This window comes from Idiotropiscis lumnitzeri, unplaced genomic scaffold (genome assembly GCF_059441095.1).
Source record: "Idiotropiscis lumnitzeri isolate Australia: NSW breed Sydney's pygmy pipehorse unplaced genomic scaffold, RoL_Ilum_1.0 HiC_scaffold_30, whole genome shotgun sequence".
Classification (NCBI taxonomy): Eukaryota; Metazoa; Chordata; class Actinopteri; order Syngnathiformes; family Syngnathidae; genus Idiotropiscis; species Idiotropiscis lumnitzeri.
The window spans coordinates 458354-470973 of record NW_028283568.1 but is presented as its reverse complement, the minus strand read 5'-3'; the positions used below and the strand labels follow the sequence as shown (position 1 = coordinate 470973).

Below are 12620 nucleotides of genomic sequence, written 5' to 3'. Positions count from 1 at the left end.
GCCATTTTATTGTAGAGGGCCATTTTGAGCCCCTAACAATATTATTCAACCAAGAGATCATGAGTCGTCGCCCACTTACTTTCTGAAGTCAGCTGGGATGTCACGGCTGTGACCCTCGTGAGGATAAAGTGGTTCAGATGGAAAAGTAGGACTAAGGGCTTTTTCTCAGGTTTCCATGCGCAAATCCATGTATATTAGGTTAATTGGAGACTCTAAATTCTCTACTCATCAAATGACATTCGTGACCCTGATGGATAGATAAAATAGATTATTAATCTGCCATGGGAAGTCCAAGGTGTCTGGTAGAAAGAAATGCATTCATACACTCATTACACAGTCAACCAAGCAAAGACACAAAGCCTAGGGCAGGGGCGGGCAAACTTTTTGATTGGAGGACCACAATGGGTTCTAAAATATGACAGAGGGGCCGGACCAGGAGCAGATGGATGGAGTGTTTTGGAAACCTCACCTCATCTGAGAAAAAAAATACATTTAATTTTAAATGAAAGTGAATAAAAGCATTCCAACAATAATATTTGTCTTTGAAAACCACAGTGTTTAGAAAATAAAACATTAACAAGGTTTATTCATTAAATTTTTTTCAAGTTCGGCGGCCCGGATTAAAACTTAACGGGCCGCATGTGGCCCCCGGGCCGTAGTTTGCCCTCGCCTGGCCTAGGGCATAAACACATACATGTAATATCCAATCCGCTTATTCTCACAAGGATAGCGTGCTGGAGCCTACCCAGCTGTCAACGGACAGTAGGCGGGGCACACCCTGAAGTGGTTGCCAGCCAATCGCAGGGCACGCAAAGACGAACAACCATCTGCGCTCAAACTCACTCACAAATGCAACCTCCACACAGGAAAGCTGGGTCCCGGGATCGAACCCTGCACCTTGGGACTGCGAGCCGGATGTCCTAACCAGTCTTAACTCATTAAATACCAGCCATTTTCACTGGAGCAACCCGCTCAATCCCAGCGTTTTCCTGGGTTTTGACTAATATTGCAAGGCCCACAGAATATAGTATTCTAATGCTATATAGACATGGAGCACACCCGAAGAAAGATGAGACTCTCTTCTTTCAACAGAAAAAAATGTTTGTTCCTATCTTTTTCCATTCTTGAGCAATCGGCATTTGAAAATAGCTAAATTTCATGAAAACTCCAATCCCTGGGGAAAAAACTGAGAAAATGAGCTTTTTGTAAACTGATGCATTTTGACCATAATTTGAATTTTGACACTATTATTTATGGCTTTTATGACACCTCTAACATCTAAATAATGCATGCCTTCTATAAAATAACAAAAAAAAGCACAAAAAATGTTTTTGATAAAATAAATTTATTTGCACATAACACTAAACGACTGAACTGTTGAACTATGTACAAAAATGAAATACATCAGTGTCATACATACTTTTTTTTTGTGTGATATAAAATAAAACAGTTGCCTTGATGCAAGGGCACACAACATAGTTCACACCACATTCTTGTTTCACTCCGTTTGCCTTTGCACAAACAGACCCGACACTTTCGTTGTGGTCTGGCTTTGCTGGTCCGTGGAAAATAGGCGAGCTTGTGTTTGTCCACTGGGGTTTGTGTGAAAATAATTGTCTGGGAAGTGATTGCTGGCATCCGCGATGTGCTGCAGAAGCTCATCCGTGAGAAACAGCTGCAGGAAATCAGCTGGCTCCTCAGACTCCAAATGGGCAGCGGCATTCAGTGGTCCAGGGGTTGCTGTAAAGTCGATTTTCCTCGGTTGCCATCCAGTGTGACGCCATCCGGAACCACTGCTTCCTGATGCACAACCTGTAAATTACAGAAATACAAACAATTGGAAATATATATTTATTGCTGCATTTTATTGCTGGCGTGTGAAGTTTCATATTATAATTTACCTTTCTTTACACCAACAAGACGAGGAGGAACTTTCTTGCCGCGGGATGCACAATCTGTGAATTTTAGAAAGTATGCATGATTACCACACCATTCAGTATTGTTGTTTCCTCGTCGGGGAGGAGATGCGCTCGCGCGTAACTGCACATTTACGCGACATTTTCTGCCCGCAAGATGCATGATATGTACAATAAAAGCATGAGGGCTAAAACCACATGTTCAATGGTAACTTGCGAGCGTTTACTTCCTCGTCGGCGAGGACTTACGCTCGCGTGTAATTGTGCAATAGGCGCCCGGACGAGAAAGTCAGCGAGCAAGCTTGCGTCTAACTGCACATTTACGCGACATTTTCTGCCCGCAAGATGCATGATATGTACAATAAAAGCATGAGGGCTAAAACCACATGTTTAATGGTAACTTGCGAGCGTTTACTTCCTCGTCGGCGAGGACTTACGCTCGCGTGTAATTGTGCAATAGAGGCGGCCGGATGAGGAAGTCAGCGAGCAAGCTCGCGTCTAACTGCACATTTACGCGACATTTTCTGCCCGCAAGATGCATGATATGTACAATAAAAGCATGAGGGGTAAAACCACATGTTCAATGGTAACTTGCGAGCGCTTACCTCCTCGTTCGGGGGGATCTGGTGAGGACTCTCAGCTGCTTTGGCTATTGTCCGAAGGCAGGCGATGCAGGCCGCAAGGCACGCGCACCCTCTTTAGACGCCGTTTTGTTGTGACGACGACGAAGCGTCATCCTCTCAACCAAAGCGTCTCCATCGCCTTGATGCTTTTAGGAAGCTTTTTTTTTACAAAAAAGCATTCCTCGATCGTCATTTGCTTGGAGGATTTCATTGCTAACGCTACTAATGCGACTGCTGCTAGTGCTGCCGATGCTGCTGCTACCCACGCTGCTCTCCACACTTATAAGTCTACCCCAGGATCCCGCCCCCCCATTTGTACCTCTGGCGCAGATTCAAGGCGGATCTTTTGCACCTCTGCCCCCTGCTGGGTGATTTTTACATGATTCACAATGCGGACAAGGCTGATTCTCAGTCAGAGGTTGCATCAGACCCTTATGTACACTATGACGTAAAAAAGACAGGAAACGTACTTATACGTCTTTGGTAGAGGGCGCCATTGCATTAAAAGACGTCTTTGTACGTCTAAGGGAGTAAATGAGTTGAACAAAGTACAGGGTCCTTCACCTGACTACAGATGATCTTCTGGGGACTTTATTTGGTTTTAATCACTTTTGGGGTCTGTATCTATGCACACTCCCTGGTTTTGCTACCTTCCCGGGTACCACATACACACTGCTTAGTTTCTCTGCCTTCGTGGGTACCACATACATATTGCTTGGTTTCTCTGCCTTCCTGGGTACGACATACACACTGCCTGGTTTTGCTACCTTCCTGGGTACCAGTCACACAAACGTCAGACGACTCAGCACATACCGACTGTCTCAGCACTACACACTTTCACTCCAAGGCAGTGCTGTGAACCAACTTACTGACAAGAGGTAGTATTTAGAATTTTAAAAAGTGCTTGAAAGGTTTTGTTCATGTAAAACCAACAGATTATGACATTATTATTATTATTTAAATCAGTATTAAACAGCATCAGCATAGGTTAAAGATATTATACAGACTATATACGATAAAAAAATACTAAACCACCCTTGCTTTTCCGTCATTTCTTGTATAAGTTAACACACAGATGTATAACATTTGTTTATAAGAATATAACGATTAAAAAGTAGCTGATTAGAGTTTTAATTTTGTATTCATTAATCTGTAATAAAAATGGACATATTTTGGTTAATAAAATTAACAAGAAATAAAAGTAAAGGGTGTTCTAATACTTTTTTCAAGATTGTCCTAACATACATTTAATGTTTACAGTATATGTCTTCGGAAGAAGCGCAGCATTAGATTTTTTTTTTTGTTCTCTCTCTTTGACTTCTGAATTTGAATTTCTGTCACAGATGTGCTTGAATTCTATTTTGGATGATTTGTGTTAAACTGCACAAATATTTGAAGAGCCATAGAATTCAAGAATCACACCAGTGCTGCTACTCCTCCGAACGGGTGAACGCCCTTGATTAACAACCTGCGTTGAGGTGGCTTTTGAGATTCGTGGTGTGGGAGAAAAATCTCTGAAGGCATTCTTAGACTTCAAGAGAGGGTCCACAATTTTCAAAGATTCACTTCCGTCTGAATCAGAGGCCTCACTTGTATCCGGAATATATTCATCTCCACTGTCATCTGAGTTGGAGTAATAATGCTTATCCATTCCAAAGTCAGCCTGTTTTTTTAATCTAAAAAACAACAACAACAACGAAATATAAAGGATAGAAGGCAGGAGACCAATAAAATATATGCAATTTGCTTGTAAGATTCCCTGAAATCTATATGGGTTGTTTACCTGTATACTTTTGGTCCTCCTGAGCCTTGGGATAGTAATATGGTCTGGGTCTGAGGCACAAAGTTCAGGGGCAGGATTTGACAATGATTCGTCAGAATCTGTGTCGTTATTCCAAGGAAGATTCAGCCCATATTTTTTGTCCAAGGGAGGAGACTGGGTTGCATCAGAGTCCAAGAGAAAATTGAGAACCCATTAAATACTTAATCCCCAGAGGAATCTGCACAGAAAAAGGTCTTAATTCTATTTGAAAAAAAAAAAAACTAAAATATTGATGAATGATATTATGACAAAATAATGTAATAACAAAATTAGAATGATTTTAGGAAATTATTTGCAAAACCAAAACATTGTGGTACGATAATAATGCATATAATTATTCTACGCAGCTATATTTAACAAAAACACTTAATTGACCGTAACAAAAAGCTCCCGGGAGGAAAACTACATTAAATGTTTTTTTAACAGGGCAGTGAAAATATTGGAAAATAAAAAAAATAATGAATAAAATAATATGAAAAAAGAATTCAATGTGTATCGATGGACCCATATGAAATACTTATATCGCTATGTACTTATCAGCCATATCGCCCAGCCCAATATGTAACTGCAACTTCAAAACCTCGGGCCATAACAGGATTGTAACATGGGATGCATATCTTCATTCCTAAATTTGTAGATCCCGAGGAGGCTGCTCAATGGTCCTGGTAATGTAAACCTCAACCAATTCGGTCACAGCCAATGTTCTCCATCCTTGTTAAGAAGTTTTGAAATGATTTAATAGATATACTATTGCAAACTATACCAGAATTTTATACATTTTAAACTTTTGATCACAATTTTACCTATTTTCTAAAAATCTGAAGAATCCACATGCCAAATCACCTGCTGTGGACACATAGGTTCTGTTCTGACAGATAATTCAGTTACAGGTTGTGTACTTAAAGCCAATAAGAGGGCAATGCAGCAGTCGACAGCCTGACGAAAGCTTAAGTCTCCCAATGAGAGAACTGTAGTGGCTGGTAGGTTCTTAGATTGTAACATAGTAAAGACATACACTACGCATAACTGTATATCATATGATGATGAGGGAAAATATTATTAGCTACGATTTATGTCCAGATATATTAGAAAACTTGTCCAACCAGCACAGGTCTATCTAACTGTAATTTTAACATCTCAAGACACGACAGGATGACCACATGATACGCATACCTCCTTTTCAGAGTCTGTCAAACCTTGAGAAGGCTGCTTCGATGTTCTGGTGGCATCAACCTCAGCCGATTCAGTCATTGTCGGTTGTCCTCCATCCTAATGAACAAGTTGAATATTAATTTAATGAATTAAAAAAAAGAAAATGGATCAGAATTTTACACATTTTAACGAACAAGTTCACGAATGAAACAAAACCAATTACTTTAGCGCATGACAATTAATCTTCAGTAGAGATATGTTGTGACTGATATTTCAGTCACAGGTTGTCTTTTGAACGCCACCAGGGCCGCAATGGAGCACAGGACAGCCAAAAGTCTTCTTGTCGGACAGCTGTAGTGGCTGGTAGGTTCTAAGATTATAACATAGTAAAGGCACATACAACTCCTAACTGTATTTCATATGATAATGAAGGAAAAGATGATTAGCTATGATTTATGTCAACAATAAAAATGGCTCTACGGGGTCCCCACGAACGCAAACCTGACAGTTGGGTGTCAGATGGCCAACATACCTGACTCGCAATTCAACTCAACTGGACCCCACAACACAAGAAAAAGCTGAGTGAGCCTCAAACCAGACATACACATTCACTGACAAATATCCTGTGACACCAGATATATTAGAAGTCTTGTCTAATCAGCACACGTCTATCTAACTGCAATTTTAACATCTCGAGACACGACAGGATGAGCACACGATACGCATACCTCCATTTCTGAGTCTGTAAAGCCTGGAGGAGGCTGCTTCGATGTTTTAGTAGCATCATAAATTTATTGAATTAATTATATTTGAGGTTGGATTAGATTTTTACACATTTTAAGCCTTAGCCACCCAAAACAAAACATAAGCTCATGAATGAAATAAAACTAATTAATTTCGCCCATGCCAATTAATCTTCTGTAGACACGTGTTGTGACCAGTGTTGTTTTTGGCAGGCATTTTAGATTTTGTCCAAGTCATTTGGACAAAGTGCTGATTTGTTTACATCACATTTAGTCATCCCAATTCGTTATAGTTTTAGTCCAGTTTTAGTCAACGAAAACTAAAAAAAGGGTTTTAGTCCAGTTTTAATCGACGGAAACGCAAAAAAAGTTTTACCCTAGTTTTCGTCAATTTATTCACAAAGGTTTTAGTCCAAGCGGCACGGTGGCCCAACTGGTTAGCATGATGGCCTCACAATATTGAGGTCGTAGGTACGATTCTGGCTCCGGCCTTCCTGCGTGGGTTTCCTCTGGGTAATCCGGTTTCCTCCCATATTCTTAAAACATGCATGGCAAGTTGCTTGGACACTCTAATTGCCCCGAGGCATGAGTGTGAGCGTGGATGGTTGTTCGTCTATGCATGTCCTGCGATTGGCTGGACACCAATTCAGGGTGTACCTCGCCTACTGCCGAAGACAGCTGGGATAGGCTCCAACACCCCCCGCGACCCTAGTGAGGAGAAGCGGTACAGATAACGGATGGATGGATGGATGGATGGGTTTAAGTCCATTTGAGTTAAAACAAGGCATTCAAGGTTTCCACCCAATAACAAAGACTTTTGGATGGACTACTAAGGATTCTTCATTACAAACAGAAAAAAGTGGCAACAGTGGAATCAATACTCACTGCTCCAAAATAAGCAGAGAAGCAAAACATTTTGTTGGGCAACTGTTGTGGCTTTATTTCACTAAAAGCAACATAAAATAATTTATGAACCACATGCTAACAATTTTGTCTAGTCAACGAAAAAAATTCATGTACATCACGTCATGTTTTCGTCATAAAAGAACCTCGTATAGCTTGTCATCGTCATTAAAAAAGGGGCGTTAACGAAGTATTTTCGTCATAGTCATCAGTGACGAAAACAACACTGGTTGTGACTGATATTTCAGTCCCAGGTTGTCTCCTGAACACCACCAATTGGGCAAGGGCGCGCAGGAAAGCCTGGGGTCTTCTATTTTTACAGTATAGAAAGGCTAAATATCAAATTGAAACAGTGTTTTATATCATGAATATACAGGGTTGGTGCTGGTTCTGGTAGGGAAACCACAACATAAAGATGTCCTTAATTAGTCCCACAATGGGGATATTTGCAATATGGCATATGATGGCCTAACAGGGCCACCGCCCAGAAAGGAGTAACGCAGAACTTTGTAATACTGTCACTCCCTGACCAGTTCGTTGTTCCTGCAGAGCCAAACTTTGACTCAGACCCACAAATTTGAATTACAGATAGTGGACAATGGAGAACTCCCCCAGTCAGTCATCATGTTCAACTTCCATAGAAACTTCACATACATTTATTAGATTGCCAAACTAATTGGAAACTACATCACCAGAACACCACAAGTGGGCTCTGTTATTGTACTTAAAGATGCATCTTACAAACCTGTGTTCTCCAAGGCCAGCTGGTCCATAGTCTTAAGTTATTTCTTCGCCAACATCAATGTCTCGGAGCGCAAACAGACAGAGGTGTGGTCTGTCCTCTGTTGTCATCTTCTTCATTTTACAGTTGGGGTGCATGTGGTCATCATTAACCAGTCTTCCCAGACTGCCATCTTCTTGAGCTGCATCAACACTTAAAATAGATTAAAAAAAAAAAAAACAATTATTCAATCAATGTCAGAAATTAATCTTTGAGACAATCTTGTGTACACAAAACATAAAAATAGGAAATCCACAATTTTTAAATCTAAATCAAATCATACAAGAAATTTCTATTGGAATCAGACCCTATTAACAGCTTGTCTTTGAGACTTCATGATCTATATTTTCATTTGTACAGATTCAACGCATGAATAAAAGTAATTATACATTTTTGCTTAGAGAATGATTTTTCCCCTAACACTTATGGGATGAGTATGTGTTTATTTTTTTAAATAAAAACAAAAATAAGATAACATCTCAATCTTTGCCTCACCTCCAAGTTTTTTCTTGCCGGCGGAAGTCAAACAAAAAGACAGTGCCTCTTCCATCCATCTTCCTGCGTTGAGATTCATCAGAATCTATCAATTTTCCTCTGTACTCCATAATAAAGAATAAAGTCGTCTTTCCTGAAAGGGGCCTTGGTAAATACTCCTCGACCTAGTTAACAGGGAAATCAAGTTAGCTTCGTCATATTTTTAAGCACACAAATAAGGAGTCATCATATTCATTTGGGCCACTATACTAATGTAGGGTGGTTTGAAACATTGCTTCTTGTGAGGGATAGAGCAGAGCCCTTCTTTATGATTTTAAAGGAACAGACCAGCCAAAATTCATTTTCCAGCATTGCATTAGCCAGTATGTATTAGGACTGAAAGTACAAATGTCAATTGCACCTGGTTACGTAAAAAAAAAACTTTAAGATTATTTAGTTTCAAAACAATGACATACACTGTACACAGTCATATTGGATCGCGTCACGTGATCTCTGTGACGTATTACGTGCTTTACACTAGACTATCAATATCGGACTTGTTCACCGGTCTATTGTGGTATAAAAATGCCGGAGGGCGTCATCAAGTACAGCCTTAATTTAGATAGAACTCCTACCATCAGGTTTCACACTCACTGAAATAACTTGAAACTGACAAAAGTGGCAAAAGAAAAGGTCAAGACACTCTTAATGTAAAATAACCACTTAAAAAACGATGTCAGCTTGGTTATCAGAAAACAATAATATATCTTAGCAAAAGCGTTAACATCATACCTTTAAATTAGTTTATATACTTCGCTTCTAACTCTGCAGTCTTGTCCAGACCCTTGACTGCATGTTCAATAGTATCCTGCTTTGGGGACTTCCTGCATCTCAGGGAAGGCATTGTTTATTCTATAAAGAAAAAAGACAGTATTGTGTTGAGAATTATTAATACTATGGGCTAAATGGAGTTTTAACAATATCAGTGTAAGAAAAATAAATTATAAATTAAAAAAATATCAATTCCTCCATCCCAATTAACGATTTCAACCATAATAGTTTATATTGAAGTTTAAACAACAGACACAGACAGATTTATGCAGTGTGACTACAAAAATCTTACCAAAATTGCATTCACAGTAACCTTTGCTTTAAGAATCATGTAATTAACCAGTGAACATCGTGTCTTACACAAAAATTAATGACAGAAATTATCATGGTACTTGCATTCTGTGGTTCTATAACAAAAGTGCAAGCTGTTAGCTCCGCAAAGCTAACGCAACAAGCTAGCGTCCCTCGTGCTCACATTCAATGCAAACCTGACCACCGGATGACAATACGCGTCGGTTTAGTTCTTTAAATGAGTAAAAGCACCATGACGTTTTATAATTATTCAATGCTTAACTGGAGCTCGTCAATTATGTCGATGTAGGAGCACATGTTTGCTAGGCCAGTGTTGTAGGCCCACATCCATGGTGCTACTTTGTATAGTGTTTTCCACACAACTATCTCTAACTATGAACAAATGCACTCGACGCATGTTTTGAAAAAAACCCAACGAAAAACACTTACCTCTCCGTTTCAACAGCAGTTCGAACTTCGAAGTGGTGATATTCTCCAGCGTTAAGCACCTGCTCGAACTGCGAATAGGTCAAATTCAACAGCGTCTTTTTTCTGTCTTAATAAGGACGCGATGAGAGGAGGAGCGCTTGCCTTTTCGTCAGCACGCCCCGCGCGGGTGGTGCTGCTTTATCACTCTCTATCTGTGCCCGCCCGCCGGCACGTCGATAGAAAAATAATATTCCTTCAAACATTACTTTCATCTTCTTAACGTTTTGTAGTGAATTTAACAGGTTCACCACTTTTTTCAAATACACCAATGGAAAACAGGTCTTAATTGAGGAAACATACAAAGAGCGTCTCACAAACACCTTATGATGAGCAATGTAATTTGATCACGTTTTTTGTCACTGCCTGGACGTTGGGTTCACTGGCCTGGTGGCAGTGGCTTGTAGACACTGTCACTGAGTGGGAACGGATCTCAAGGTGGGTCAAACTAACCCAAGCAGTGGATCGGTCCGTTTTTTAAATTTATTAATTTTTTTATTTTATGTATTTATTTATTATTTAATACAAGGGCTTCGGCTCACTACCAGTGGGCGGGACCAAAGAATTTGGGTTTCCTTTGAGCTAGGAGGCAGTCAAAGGCAGTCCAATCCCCGGCAACATAAAGCGCCTAGCTCTGGGGACATGGAATGTCATTTCTCTGGTAGGGAATGAACCCGAGCTGGTGTGTGACTAGACCAGTGGTTCTCAATTATTTCCTGTCATGCCCCCCCTACCAAGAAGAAAACAATTCGCACCCCCCCACCACAATTTTCTTTTACATTTCGTACTAATGTACATGTTCTTTGCATATTAATGTTAGATTGTCAATAAAATATCTTACCTTAACAAAGCTAAATTGATCGTCAACATTTGCATCATCCTCCATCAATTGTTCAATTTGACGTTGCATGGAGGTCAATTGAGCAAATTTGCAGCTGCGTGCCTGCATCCGTTTAGGCTTGTGATCTTCTACAGCTTTTCTCCGTCATTTTTAATGTCCGCTTTCCACTGTCTTGTTCCTCCATGTCAATCCACAATGAAGCAAACAAAAACGTCAAACTGACTGTAGCGTCTCAATTTGTAGGTCAGCCGAATGACGATCAAAGTTTTAAGCAGTTTACTCACGCACCTGTTACGTGCGCGTCCTTGTTAACTCGCGATGCTTGTCAAGTATGGACGCATGCTAACAGCTAGCAGCTCATTGTCCCGACTGGAAAGTTGCTCCTTAGCTGTGATGTGCCTAGGGTTACACTATCTATCATTAACAAACACAGCCAGCCCTCCTCTTTCCTCTTACCGCTTTCCAGTGTCCTGTCCGCAAGTAGTATTTGGAAGCCGTCAAATTCCACAACGGTGTCCGGCGTTAGCTCTGTTAGCCATGAATCCGTGAACATCAGCAAGCTAGCTCATTGGAAGTTCCTCTCGTGCCGCGTTAGCGCTGTTAGCTCGTCCATTTTCTTGGGAAGGTATCTAACATTTCCCATAAAAACGGACGGGAGGACGGGGTGGTCACGCCTCCTCTTTGCCTGGCGTTTCGCCCCCGCGCGACATCCCCCGTCTCTTCCTCCTCAACTCGTGGGGGATATCGGGTCTCGCTCCGGGAGTCGGCACGGGGTTAGCACGAAGTGCTAACAGCTGATCTCTTGTGTAAACGATTGATCCGTAGCTCCCAGTGACATCTCCGGACACGATCACGCAAAAAACAGCCCTCAGCAGCAATAAAACCACCGCAATTTGGATGTCCATTGCTGCGATGAGGTAAAATAAATAAAACTGGGTAAAGGGAAAAACACGCGAAAAAGGCTCAAATAGTGAGCCGTGCTGCTCTAGCAGGGAGCCACTCGCGTGGCGACGGAACCGGAAAAACAAATGTGGTCCCATCAAAATCTGATTGGATATTTAAAAATAAAAGCGTGAAAATTTGCTTATTTGTCTGTCGTCACCAATGATTAAAAAAATTAAAATCATTACAAAATCCTCAAGCTATCGTGATACCAGACGAGTTCTGCGGGACACCAGACCACCCCAGTTGTCCACAAAAAGTGGTCACTTCAAAATTTGATGTGGCATTTCAAAATAAAAAAATCACCTGAAATATGCACTGTGATCAACACTGATTTAAAAGAAAAATCTTTAAAAAATATCCTCAAACTATCGTGATACCAAACCAGGACTGGGGATACTAGACCACACCGGCTGTCCACCAAAAGTGGTCACATCAAAATGTGATGTGGCACTTCAAAATAAAAGTAGCCTGAAATTCGCTTATTTCACGGTCATCACCACTGAGTTAAAAAAAAACATAGCTCGAGCTTTCGTGATACCAGACCAGTTTTGTGGGACACGAGACTACCCCAGCTGTCCATAAAAAGTGGTCCCATTGAAATCTAATTTGTAATTTCAAACTAAAAGTTGCCTGAAATCTGCACATTTCACTGTCATCATGCCTGACTTTAAAATTTCATTAAAAAATATCCTCTAGCTATGGTAATACCAAACCAGGTTTGGAGGACACTAGACAACACAGCTTTCCACCAAAAGTAGTCCCATCAAAATGTAAGGAGGCATTTTAAAATAAAAGAGCTGGAGCTGTCGTAA

The 12620-nt window shown here is 40.6% G+C and overlaps 1 long non-coding RNA gene across 1 annotated transcript; it reads right to left on the bottom strand.

Annotated features, from left to right (window-relative positions):
• Positions 1-8481: 8481 nt before the first annotated feature.
• On the bottom strand, positions 8482-11033 carry LOC148315951 (uncharacterized). Its single transcript, XR_015840493.1, has 3 exons — positions 10864-11033; positions 9207-9326; positions 8482-8599 (listed from the first exon to the last, which is right to left on the bottom strand). It is a non-coding gene; the product is annotated as an uncharacterized LOC148315951 (long non-coding RNA).
• Between the last annotated feature and the right edge of the window lie 1587 nt (positions 11034-12620).